Raw genomic sequence first — 14,599 nt, 5'->3', positions numbered from 1 at the left:
GCTCTCAGTTTGGTGTCTCAATTAATCACTGATTGAGTAAGTGTGGAAGCAACATCTATTATTATTTTATTCACTCTTCTTTGTTTTTGAGAAGACCTTGTAGCTGCTTTCGGAACCAGCAATACTTAGTTCAATTATTCTTTTCGAGATGTGTTGAATTTTGGATCTCTTTTCCATAATTGCAAGCAAGAGAAAGAAGAAAGAAAAAAGATAAAAAGGAAGAAGAGCTCTTGGGTAGAGAGAAGAAAAAATAAAAGAGCAAAGAGAGGTTGTGCCAAGCAAGGGAGAGAGAGAGAGAGTAACTTGAGAATGAGATGTGTAATTTGATTAATTCCGAATTAAAATACCTCTATTTATAGTAGAGGAGGAGGTAGAGTCCTTATACAAAATGTCTTTCAATCCTAATTACCTTCCAACTCTAACTCTTTAATATAAGTCTATTCAAACTAAACTACTAGAAGACTAACTTGAGTTGAACTAGGAGTCCTTTTTCATTCATGTGAATATAAGGGATAAGCCAGCTCGTAGCCTTATCCTTGTGGGTCCCTCATGATCTCCCAGTGTATCTTGATAAGAGTGCCAACTCGTGAGATATTTGTGGTCCCACTTGATCTTCAAGTCTTCTAACTCAATTCAGCTTGTGCTTCTTGATTCCTTAACTCGTGCTTGCTTTGGGTGAGGACTCTTCTTGGTGTCCCACATCCTCATGGTGGGTCCCACATTGTAACACTCCCCCTCAAGCTGGGGGTGAGAAGACATCATAAATGCCTAGCTTGCTATATATGGTAGACATAATCTTGTGAGTGACCGGTTTGGTGAGAATTGTTACAATGTGGGGCCCACCATGGTGCTCGAGCTGGTGGGACCCACCATGAAGACTAAGGTCATCAAGAAGAATCCTAGAGGACTTGGGACACCAAAAAGAGTCCTCTCCCAAAGCAAGCTCGAGTAAAGGAATCAAGAAGCACAAGCTGAGTTGATTTAGAAGACTTGAAGATCAAGTGGGGCCCACAAGAGCTCACGAGATGGCACAATTATCAAGGTATGCTGGAGAATCATGAAGGGCCCAATAGGATAAGGCCACGAGCTGCCTTATCCCTTATATTCACATGGATAATAAAGAACTCCTAGTTCTACTCCAATTAGTCTTCTAGGAGTTCTAGTTTGAATAGACTTACTTATATTGAAGAGTTAGAGTTAGAATGTAATTAGGATTGAATGACAACTTGTATGAGGACTCTACCTCCTCCTCTCCTATAAATAGAGAGGTTCTAATTCGGAATTAATCAAGTCACACATTCAATCACGAGTTGGTTCTCTCTCTCCCTCACCTTACTTGACGCAACTCACCCCTTTCATTTTTATTTTTTTCTCTTCTCTACCGAGAGCTTTCCTCCCCTTTTGTCATTTTTTTTCTTTTTTATCTTGTTTGTGATCATGGAAAAGGGATCCTAAATTCATCATGGTATCATAGAAACATATTTAGGATCCCTCGACAAAGGAATGCTCTAGAGAAGTGATGATCAACACCACTCAAAGAAGGCTCCTGTATGAAGGAAGAACAATAGCCAAGAGATATGTGTTCAAAAATAATTTTTTTATGCTACTGGTTCTCGTTTTTAGATGATGAATCAAGGATGAATATGTGAATGCTTTCATCTTATTATGTTATGAATATGCATGCCCTTCTATCTAGAAGGAGCTATCAAAACAATTTTATCGGTTTGGAAATTTTGTTTGTCGAGACCAGTCCATACTCAGATTATTGATTTTTTTTTTGTGGGATAAGATTTGCCTGATAATAGAAGATTTATATTTATCCTCTTATGAGTAGTTTTCTGGAAAAAAAATATTTAGCATTGATGCTATATTTACATATACCGAGTTGATTGAAGAAGTGCTACTTGGTGATATTGCTTGAAGTTTTTTGAAGAAGAAGAGCCTATCATGGCTGATAAGAATATGAATACCAAAGGTGATATTCTAAAAATCACCACCATACCCTTACGTGGGGTATCAAATTTTATGATTTGGTCCACCTCGGTTAGGAGGTTTCTCATAACCAAAGACCTACTTGGTCACCTCACTACCCGAGGACCACCTATTGATGAAGATGATATTTTTTATATGAAATGGCTGAAGAATGATTCTTTGGTAATCGGTTGGCTGATAAATAGCATGGAAGCACATGCCTCTAGTAATGTTATTCATCTTGACACTGCTAAACATATTTGGGAGACATGTACTAAACTATATTCAAGCCCTGATACACTGCATAGACCCGGTAGTGCTGACAGAACAGATGATATTAAATGCACTCATTGTAAATTTTGGGGCCACACTATAGACCAGTGCCGTTATAGGGCATGCACTTACTATGGTAGATAAGGCAACTATAAATAAATATGTTATAAGGCTGATGGCAAGTCATATTATCAAAGGGCTAATCAAGCCCTCATTAGTGATGCGCAAGCAGACCATCCCCCAACACCAGCTGCACAGAAAATTATTACTGATGAAGAGTATGAATTATTTCAGAAAATAAAGACCATGCTAGGGTCTTCTCCTGGCCCCTCTACCACTACTACTTCAGGTATGCTATCGGCCTCCTCTTCATTCTGGATAATTGATTTAAGAGCCTCCGAGCATCTTATAGGTAACAAAACTTTATTACATTCTTTATCTCCGAGTCTTTCACACAAGTTTGATACCATAGCTGACGGTTCTCAAACCAAAGTCCAAGGAAAAGGTTCCACTTCTATCACCCTATCACTTCCGCTTAATGATATTCTTTTTGTTCCTTCCTTTCCTTTAAACTTGCTCTCTGTGAGTCAGCTTACAAAATATTTTAATTGATCGGTTACCTTCACACCTACTTCATGTGTTTTTTAGGATCTTATAACGAAGCAGGTGATTGGTGGAGGCCATGAACAAGGGGGGCTCTACTACTTTGACGTGCCAAAGGTCAATATGGTGTCTACTACTGAGAATGAGACACGATTATGGCACAATCGGTTGGGACATCCTTCTATACAATCTCTTCATCATATGTTTCCATCTCTTAAGAGAAGGTCAGAATTCAGTTGTGAGGTATGTTAGTTAAGTAAACATCAAAGGAGTACATACTCTCCTCGTCTAGAAGTCAAAAGTAACATTCCTTTTTCATTGATTCATACTGATGTTTGGGGGCCTTTGCGTGTCTCTAATATTTCTCAAGCCAAATATTTTATCACTTTTATTGATGATTTCACTTGAACAACTTGGTTGTTTATTTTTAAGGAGCATTCTAAGGTACCATCTATTTTTAAATCTTTTTATGCGATGGTACTCACACAATTTGGTCATAAGATAAAAATCCTCCAGTCTGATAATGCCAAAGATTATATTTCAAAAGACCTTGACTCCTTTTGTTAAGAGAATGACATTGTCCATCAGACATCATGCGCCTACACTCCTCAACAAAACGGTGTAGCCGAACAAAAAAATCATCATATTCTAGAGATAGCTCAAGGTCTATTATATGCCATGAAAGTTCCATATTTTTATTGGCCCCATGCTGTTTTTACAACGTGTTTTCTTATAAATCATCTATCGTCTACTATTCTTGGGAATAAATCACCCTACTCTAAACTTTTACCACATGATGATTCGTTTGCATTACCATGGAAAGTCTTCGGTTGTCAATGTTTGGTTCATAATACTTTACCTAGACATAACAAACTTGACCATAAATCTATAAAGTGTATCTTTTTGGGATACTCTCGAACACAAAAGGGTTACGTTTGTTATAGTCCCCCTTTGCAACGTTTATTTGTGTCAAGGGATGTAACATTCTTTGAAGACTCCTCATATTATTCTGATAGCGCTCCACCTGGTATGTCATCAGTACCAAGTTCTCCTCGACTGGTTGTGCCTTGTGATACAGAGATTGTTCAGCCCCTAGAGACAGTGGCCGATACCAGACCTGCTGAGTTGTCGGATCCACTAGAGGTAAGTCCTTCTCACCAGTCATTTTTGGTCCTGAATTTGATACTCGTCCTATTGCTATAAGAAAAGAACCTTGTTCATGCATTCAGCTTTCTACTTCTCATCCTATCTCCAATTTTGTGTCTCATCATCGCCTCTCACCTCTATGTTGTCAGTTTCTTTCTTCTATTTCCTCCATATTTATTCCACAGTCATATCAGGAGGCTCAACAACATTCAGGGTGGAAGGCAGCAATGGATGAAGAGATGAAGGCCCTTAATGATAGTCACACATGGTCTCTGGTTCCACTACCTACAGATAAAAAACCCATTGGTTGCAAGTAGGTTTATATAGTAAAACATAATCTGGGTGGGACCATTGCATGACTGAAGGTTCGACTGGTTGCAAAAGGTTACACTCAATGCTATGGCATTGATTATGATGAGACATTCTCTCCAGTGGCAAAAATGACCTCGGTACGTATATTATTATCCTTGGCAGCTAATTATTCTTGGCCCATATATCAACTGGATGTTAAAAATGCATTTCTCAATGATGATATCAAAGAAGAGATTTATATGCAACAACCACCTGGATATATGGTTGAGGGGGAGTTCATATGTCGCCTTAAAAAATCTCTATATGGGCTAAAGCAATTCCCACGGGCATGGTCTGAGAAATTTAGTCAAGCCATCGTATGGGCAGGTTTTTACAGATGCTCTGCAGACCACTCCGTCTTTATTGAGAACACAACAAGAGGTAAGGCGATTCTAGCTGTTTATGTTGATGATATTATTTAACTGGGAGTGATTCTGAGGGCATTCAAAAAATAAAAGAAAGAATATGTGCTGAATTCAAGACGAAGGATCTTGGACTACTGAAATAATTTTTGGGGATTGAGGTCTTACAATCTAGACATGGGATTATTCTATCCCAAAGAAAATATGCCCTTGATCTACTAGAAGAAACAAGTATGTTGAGATGCAAACCTGTAGACACTCCTATGGATGCAAATACAAAAGTCTTGTGGAGGCACTGGAGAAGACTTGGATATTGGCAAATATCAAAGGTTAGTAGGGCGTCTTATTTACCTATGTGTAACGAGGCCAGGTATTTCATATGTTGTAAGTGTGGTAAGTCAGTACATGCACAAGCCACAACTTAGACATTGGCAAACACTTGAGAGGATACTACGTTATCTGAAAGGAGCTCATGGAAGGGGGCTCCTCTATAAAAAACATGGACACTTCAACATTGAGGGATTCGTGGATGCAGACTCGACTGGATCCCCAAATGATAGAAAATCTATTTCTGGGTTTTGCACGATGGTTGGAGGAAATCTAGTTACATGGAAAAGAAAAAAACAGAATGTGGTAGCACGGTCGAGTGTAGAAGCAGAATACAGAGCCATGGAACACACTGTAAGTGAACTTTTATGGATAAGGTCCCTTCTCACTGAATTGGGATTTTATAAAGAAGCTCTAATGGATCTATATTGTGACAACCAAGCAGCAATACATATTGCATCGAATCTAGTCTTCCATGAGAGGACAAAACACATTGCAGTTGATTGCCACTTTATACGAGAAAAATTGGAAGCTAGTCTTTTATCCCTGAAGCACATCTCCTCACAAAATCAAGTTGCAGACATCCTCACCAAACCAGTCCTTCACAAGAGTCTACCATATGAAGCAAGCTAGGTGTTTATGATGTCTTCTCACCCCCAGCTTGAGGGGGAGTGTTACAATGTGGGGCCCACCATGGTGCTCGAGCTGGTGGGACCCACCATGAGGATGTAGGTTATCAAGAAGAATCCTAGAGGACTTGGCACACCAAAAAGAGTCCTCTCCCAAAGCAAGCTCGAGTAAAGGAATCAAGAAGCACAAGCTGAGTTGATTTGGAAGACTTGAAGATCAAGTGGGCCCACAAGATTTCACGATCTGGCACAATTATCAAGCTGCACTGGAGAATCATGAGGGGTCCACTAGAATAAGGCCATGAGCTGGCTTGTCCCTTATATTCACGTGGATAATCAAGAACTCCTTGTTCTACTCCATTTAGTCTTCTAGGAGTTCTAGTTTGAATAAACTTACTTATATTTAGACATACTTATATTGAAGAGTTAGAGTTAGAATGTAATTAGAGTTAGAGTTATATTGTCCCAAGTCCTCTAGGATTCTTCTTGATGACCTACGTCCTCATGGTGGGTCCCCCAGCTTGAGCACCATGGTGGGCCCCACATTGTAACAACAATGTCTGCAACTTGATTTGTGATGAAATACGCTTCAAAGATAAGAAACCAGCTTGGAACTTTTCTTGTATAAAATGGCAATCCAGCTCAATATGCTTTGTCCTTTCATGGAAGACTGGATTCGATGTAATGTGTATAGCTTGATTGTCATAGTACAATTCTATTGGAGTTTCTTTGTAGAATCTCAATTCAGTGAGAAGGGATCTTTTCCATATGAGTTCACTGACAGTGTGTGCCATGGCCCTGTATTCTGCTTCTGCACCCGACCGTGCTACTACATTTTGCTTTTTGCTTTTCCATGTAACCAGATTCCCTCCAACCATCGTACAAAATCCCGAAGTAGATTTTCTGTCATCTGGAGATCCAGCCTAGTCTGCATCTAAGAATCCTTCGATGTTGAAGTGACAATGGTTTTTATAGAGAAGTCCCCTTCCAGGAGCTCATTTCAAATATTGTATTATTCCTTCAAGTGTCGACCAATGACTAAGTTGTGGCTTGTGCATGTATTAACTTACCACACTTACTGCGTATGAAATATCCAGCCTTGTTACACACAGATAAATAAGTCGCCTCACTAGTCTTTGATATTTTCCAATATCTACATCTTCTCCAGTGCCTCCACATAATTTCATATTTGCATCCATAGGAGTATCTGTTGGTTTGCATCCCATCATTCATGTTTCTTACAGTAGATCAAGGGCATACTTCCTTTGGGATAGGACAATCCCATGACTGGATTGTAATATTTCAATACCCAAAAAATGTTTGAGTAATCCCAGATCCTTCGTGTTGAATTCAGCACATATTCTCTCCTTTGTTTTCTGAATGCCCTCAGAATCACTCCCAGTTATAAAAATATCATCAATATATACAGCTAGAATCACCTTACCTCTCGCTATATTTTCAATAAATATTGAGCGATCTGCAGAACATCTGTGAAAACCGGCTCGTCGGATGGCTTGATTAAATTTCTCAAACCATGCCCAAGGGGATTGCTTTAGACCATATAGAGATTTTTTAAGGCAGAAGATAGACTCCCCCTCAACCACATGCCAAGGTGGTTGTTGCATGTAAATCTCTTCTTTAATATCACCGTTAAGAAATATATTTTTGACATCCGGTTGATAAATTGGCCATGATGAATTGGCTACCAGAGATAATAATATACGTACCGAGTTCTTTTTTGCCACCGGTGAAGATGTTTCTTCATAATCAATTCTAGTCGAGCCTTCAGGCATGCAATGGACCCATCCGGATTATGTTTGATAGTATAAACCCACTTGCAACCAACAGGTTTTTTATCTATGGGAAGAGGAACCAGTGACCAAGTATGATTGTCATTAAGGGCCTTCATTTCTTCATCCATTGCTTCCTTCTATCCTGGATGTTGTAGAGCCTGCTGATATGACTGTGGAATAGATATGGAGGAAGTAGAAGAAAAAACTGACAACATAAAGGTGAGAGGCGATGATGAGACAAAAAATTGGAAATAGGATGAGAAGTAGAAGGTTGAGTGCATGATTGAGGTTCATTCCCTTTAGCAATAGGGTGAGTATCATATTGAGGACCAAAAATAACTGGAGATGAAGGACTTACCTCTGGTGGATCTGTTAACTTGGCAAGTGTGGTGTCGGCCACTTGCTCTGGGGTTGAATGATTTCTGTATCACGAGGCACAACCGGTCTGGGGAACTTGGAACTGAGGATAGACCAGGAGGAGCGCTATCAGAATAATATGAGTAGTCTTCAAAAAATGGTACATCCCTGGACAAAAATAAACTTGAAGAGTAGGACTATAACAAACATAACCCTTTTGTGTGCGAGAGAATCCCAAAACAATACACTTGATAGATTTAGGATTAAGTTTGCTGTGTCTAGGTAATGAGTTATGAACAAAACATTGACATCCAAAGACTTTCAACGGTAATGAAATATGGATCATCATTTGGTAATAATCTAGAGTAGGGAGATTTATTACCAAGAACAGGAGATGGTAGACGATTAATTAGAAAGCACGCCGTAAGGATAGCATGAGGCCAATAAAAGTATGGAACTTTCATGACATATAACAAACCTCGAGCTACCTCAAGAATATGATGATTTTTTCGTTCGGCAACACCATTTTGTTGAGGAGTGTAGGTGCATGATGTTTGATGGATAATGCCATTTTCTTAACAAAAAGAGTCAAGGTCTTTGGAAATGTATTCTTTGGCATTATCAGACCAGAGAATTTTTATTTTTTGACCAAATTGTGTGTACCATAGCATGAAATGATTCAAAAATGTATGGTATCTCAGATGCTCCTTAAAGACAATCAACCAAGTTGTGCTAGTGAAATCATCAATAAAAGTAATAAAATATTTTGCTTGAGAAATATTAGAGACACTCAAGGGCCCCCAAACATCAGTATGTATTAATGAAAATGGAGTATCACTTTGGACTTCTGGACGAGGAGGGTATGTACTCCTTTATTGTTTACTCAATTGACACACCTCACAATGAAATTCTGACCTGACTTTAAGAGATGGAAACATATAATGAAGAGACTATGTAGAAGGATGTCCCAACCGATTGTGCCATAAACGTGTCTCATTTTCAGTAGTAGAAACCATATTGATATTTGGTACATCCAAGTAGTATAGCCCCCTTTATTCATGGCCTCCACTAATGATCTACTTCGTTACAAGATCCTGAAAAACACATGAAGTGGGTGAGAAGGGAACCGAGCAATTAAAATATTTTGTGAGCTGACTAATAGATAATAGGTTCAAAGGAAAAGTAGGAACAAAAAGAATATCAGTGAGCGGAAGTGATGGGGTGACAGAAGTGGAACCTTTCCCTTGGAATTTGGTTTGAGAACCGTCATCTATGGTAACAAACTTGTGTGAAAGACTCGGAGATAGAGAATTAATAAAATTTTTTTACCTGTAAGATGCTCAGAGGCTCCTGAATCAATTATCCAGGATGAAGATGAGGCAGATAGCATACCTGAAGTAGTAGTGGCAGTAGTAGTTTTAGAGGAACTGGGAGAAGAACCTAGCATGGTCTTCATTTTTTGAAATAGCTCATACTCTTCGTCAGTAATATTTTTCTGTGCAGCTAGTGTTGTGAGATGTTCTTCTTTTGTCTCACTCATAAAGGCTTCATTAGCCCTTGTCAATTTCAATTTTTCATTTGCTTTATAGCATAGTTCTTTATAATGACCATATTTTTAATAGTAAGTGCATGCCCTGTAACAGCACTAATCTATAGTGTGGCCAAAAAAATTACAATGAGTACATTTGGTATCATCTGTTCTGGCAGCACCAGTCTTTCCACTTCTTCCTCTGTCCCCTCTATAACCTCTACCTCGGCCTCGACTACGGTTAGAGGATGATCCTCTATGATCAGAATGCATAGCAGATGATACATCAGTAATGGAGGAAGAAGTGTCTGGAATATGAAGTAGTGTTGCACACACGTCATCAAACTTTGGGACTCCAAAAACACTCAAAAGTTGACTCTTGGCAATCTCAAGATGAGGTTTAACATTTGCAAGACAAATAGCAGTAATTAATACTTCCACTCTTGAAGAAAGCCTCTAAAGCAGGCCAAGTACTCATGAATATTTTCTCCTTGTTTAGTATTCAACATTCTTTGGAGAATATCAAAGGGTCTGTGTAGTGTATCCGGGAATGAGTATAGTTTAACACATGTCTCCCAAATTTGTTTAGCAGTGTCAAGATGAATAACATTACTAGAGACATGTTCTTCCATGCTATTTATTAGCCAACCAATTACCAAAGTATCATTCTTCAGCCATTTCATATAAAAAATATCATCTTCATCAACAGGGGGTCCACGGGTAGTGAGGTGACCAAGTAGGTCTTTTGTTATAAGAAACCTCCGAACCAATGTGGACCAACTCATAAAATGTGATACCCCACGTAAGGGTATGGTGGTGATTCTCAGTATATCACCTTTCATATTTTCGTCAGCCATGATAGGCTCTTCTTCAAAAAAGAAATTCTAATAATCACACCAAGTAACACTTCTTCAATCAACTCGATGTATGGGAAAAATTTAGCATCAATGCTAAACAATATTCTTATTTTTTTTAAATCACTCATAAGAAGCTCAATAACAATCTTCTATATCAGGGAACTCTTATCCCACGAAAAAAAATTCCATAATTTGATAATGGACTGGTCTCAGTAAACAAAATTTCCAAATTGATAAAACTATTTTGCATGCATATCTAGAACATAATAATATGAAAGAATTCACATATTCATCCTTGAATCATCTTCTAAATTCAAAAACCAGTAGCATAAAAAAATAATTTTAAACACTTATCTCTCAACTTGTGTTCTTCCTTTGTAAAAGAGCCTTCTATGAGTGTGTTGATCATCACTTCTCTAGAGAATTCCTTTGATGAGGGATCCTAAATATAATGCTTTGATACCATGTTAAATTTAGGATCCCTTTTCCATAATTCCGAGCAAGAGAAAGAAGAAATAAAAAAGAGAAAAGGGAAGAAGAGCTCTCGAGTAGAGAGAAGAAAAAATAAAAAAGCAAAGAGAGGTTGCGCCAAGCAAGGGAGAGAGATAGAGAGTAACTCGAGAATGAGATGTGTAAGTTGATTAATTATGAATTACAACACCTCTATTTATAGTAGAGGAGGAGGTAGAGTCCTTATACAACTTGTCTTTCAATCCTAATTACATTCCAACTCTAACTCTGTAATATAAGTCTATTCAAACGAAACTACTAGAAGACTAACTTGAGTTGAACTAGGAGTCCATCTTCATTCACGTGAATATAAGGGATAAGCCAGCTCGTAGCCTTATCCTTGTGGGTCCCTCATGATCTCCCAGCGCATCTTGATAAGACAGCTCGTGAGATTTTTGTGGGTCCCACTAGATCTTAAAGTCTTCTAAGTCAATTCAGCTTGTGCTTCTTGATTCCTTAACTCGTGCTTGCTTTGGGTGAGGACTCTTCTTGGTGTCCCATGTCCTCTAGGACTCTTCTTGAGGTCCCTCGTCCTCATGGTGGGTCCCACCAGCTCCAGCACCATGGTGGGTCTCACATTGTAACAAGAAGATTAACATCTCTCGGTTCAACTTATTAACAACTTATTACTCGGTTCTAGCTTATTATTCGGTTCACATCTTTCTTATTCAATGATGGTTTTTTTTTTTCAGATTATCTCATGTATCCTTATTACTCTTAAGGAATTTTACTATTTACTAGTTATCCACTGCTATATAACAACTTGGTATGTGTCATTTGGGCATTGGCTCATTACTGCAGCTGCTATTGTGTCTCTTTGACTAAGACAATATTATTGAAGAACTCCTCTGTTGCTTGCCTTGGGTTCATTATTTGCTAATTTTTGTTGGCATTGGTTCGTATGTTAAAGAATTTGAATTACTTCATAAAATAAAGCACATGATGGCCCCAACTTCTTCATATTATCTTCCTTGTGATTCTCCATTACCCCTTTATTATTTGGCAACCTTTCTCCTATCATCATTTATTTGACTCTCATTTACCCCCTTTGGCTAATCGTTTTTGGTGCATTGCTATGGTTGGTCCTTTTTCTATTTGGGTGTTTTTAAGTCCATTGAGACTTTTTATTGGTACCCTTGGGTTTATCCTCGTCTTGTGAATGACATGCATTACCCTCTTTGGTGATTATTATCATTATATTTGTTCGAAATCATTTGAGGTTGGTTTTGACTTATGTTTTATCACCCATTTTTATCCTTTGAAAGTTTGTGCTCTGTTTCGTATTTATCCATGGGACACCTTGAAGGAGGAGATTCTTGCTATGTCTATGTTATTTCTTTCAAGATGGGATCACTGCCATTACCTCCCTATAGATATGAATATGTTGGAGTTTCATTGATGTAATTAGTTTATGTTTTTTTGTCTCTTCTTCACTCTTACTAGGGTGAAGGGTATAATTGTAATATTGGTACTTTTATCATTTATAAATAGAACTTAAGAGGGAAGGTTTGGACTAAGTCCATTACCCTATTCTTCCTCCTCTTTTCTCCAAGTTCATCACTCTTCCTCTTCTTCTCCTAAAATCTTCTCTCCACAAATCCTCTTCTTCTTCTCACCCCTCAATCCTCTTCTATTGTGATTTTACATCATTGAGTCCTAAGTTTCAACACCTTCAATGCTTAATCATAAATCCCCCTATTCATTGTTATTTCATGATGAAGACCTTGTCTCCCTTCCGTTGAATGTTTTTGGAGGCACATGTTTTGCTCATGTCACTTCCCCCATAGAAGAGTAAGCTTGATCATAAGTCTCTTAATTGTATCTTCTTGGGTTACTCTCGTGCCCAAAAAAGTTATGTTGTCTGCTATAATCCTTCTCTTCAGAAGGTAATTATCTCTAGGGATGTTACTTTTTTTGAGGATACATCTTTTTATTCTTCAAAATATGCCCCTTTGGGTTTTTCATTGGTTTAGGAAACTCCAAAGCCTGTTCAACCACTTGATGCGGATCTACTTCACCCCCCTAAATCAATGACCGATAGCACACCTTTGGATTTTAAGGATCCCTCTAAGGTAAGCCCATCTTCACCTATCATATTTGGTCCACATTTTGATACTAGGTCCATAGCTCTGCGCAAGGAGCCTAGGATTGCACTAGGCCCTCCACTTCTCATCCTATATCAAATTTTGTTTCTCCCCATCGGTTGTCTTCGTTTTCTTGTCAATTTCTTGCATCTATCTCCTCTATATCTATCCCAAAGTCATATTAGGAGGCTCTGAGACATCCAAGATGGAAGATAGCAATGGAAGAGGAAATGAATGCTTTATATGAGAATCTATGGACCCTGGTTCCGCTTACTTCCAAGAAGAAACCCATGGGCTGTAAATGGGTTTTTACCATCAAGCACAATCCTGTTGGTTCCAATGTCCATCTTAAAGCTCATCTTGTTGCCAAGGGATACACTCAATGCTATGGAGTTGATTATGAGGAAACGTTCTCCCTGGTGGCCAAGTTAAATTTGGTACGAATCCTATTATTACTTGTTGTGAATTCTTCTTGGCCAATATACCAAATTGATGTTAAAAATACTTTTTTAAATGGTGAACTTGAGGAGGAGACCTATATGTGTTAACCACCTGGGTTTGTGGTTGAGGGGGAGTTGGCATGCAGACTGAAGAAATCATTATATGGTTTAAAATAGTCTCCTCAGGCTTGGTTCAACAAATTTAGCCAAACAATGTTGCAGTTTGGTTTCCATATATGCTCAGTTGATCATTCCATATTTGTTAAGAACACCTTGAAGGGTTGTGTATTACTGGAAATTTATGTAGATGATATTGTCTTAACTAGCAGTGATGCAGAAGGAATACAAGAAGTCAAAGCAAATACATGAAAGGAATTTCAGAGCTAGGTGGTTCCGGTCCACCTGGGTCAGGTTCCATCCACCGCCGGTCCACCTAGGTTAGGTTTTGTCCACCCCTGGTCCACCTGGATTAAGTACTTGGCTTTCTGCACTTAACAGACCGGTCTTTTACATTGTATTGGCTAGGCATTTGACGTGGTATCAGAGCTAGGTGCCACATTCCTCGTTGGAATCCCGACGGAAGCGGTAGGGAAGGGAAGCAGTGGGTGTCAGAGTTAGGTTGTTCTGGTCCACCTAGGTTACGTTCCGTCCACCCCTGGTCCACCTGAGTTAAGTACTTGGCTTTCTGCACTTAACAGACCGGTCTTTTAGGTTGTATTGGCTAGGCGTTTGACATGGTATCAGAGCTGGGCACCACGTTCCGTGTTCTAATCCAGGGTGAAGCAGTAGGGGGCGGGAACGGTGGGTATCAAATTTAGGTGGTTCCGTCCACCACTGATGGGTTAGGTACTTGGCTTTCTGTTCCGTAATAGGTCGGCCTTTTTGGGAGCATTGGCTAGGCGTTCGACAAGGAATTCATAACTAAAAGACCTTGAACTTCTAAAATATTTTTTGGGTATTGAGGTCTTCTATTCAAAACATGGGATTATCTTATCTTAGAGGAAGTATGTTTTTTATCTGCTAGAAGACACAGGGATGACGGGATGTCAACATGTAAATACTCCTATGGATGCTAACACCAAGTTGTGTGCTAGCTCTGTCGAAGATATGGATGTAGGAAAATATCAGAGACTTGTTGGAAAGCTCATTTATCTTATAGTGACCAGAACAAACTTAACATATTTCATAAGTGTGGTAATTCAGTACATGTATAAACCACAAGTTATTCACTGGCAAGCTCTAGAGAGAATCCTCCAATATTTAAAATGAGCTCCAGGCAAGGGACTCGTTTATAAATGTCATGGTCACCTCAACATTGAAGGAATTGTTGACACAACTTGGGTTGGATCACCTGATGACATGAAGTCC

This window comes from Aristolochia californica, unplaced genomic scaffold, assembly GCF_029961685.1.
Source record: "Aristolochia californica isolate CCGP_79_NKW_82.1479 unplaced genomic scaffold, dmAriCali1.0.hap1 SCAF_2, whole genome shotgun sequence".
Classification (NCBI taxonomy): Eukaryota; Viridiplantae; Streptophyta; class Magnoliopsida; order Piperales; family Aristolochiaceae; genus Aristolochia; species Aristolochia californica.
The sequence above is the reverse complement of the archived record's forward strand: the minus strand, read 5'-3'. Positions refer to the sequence as shown.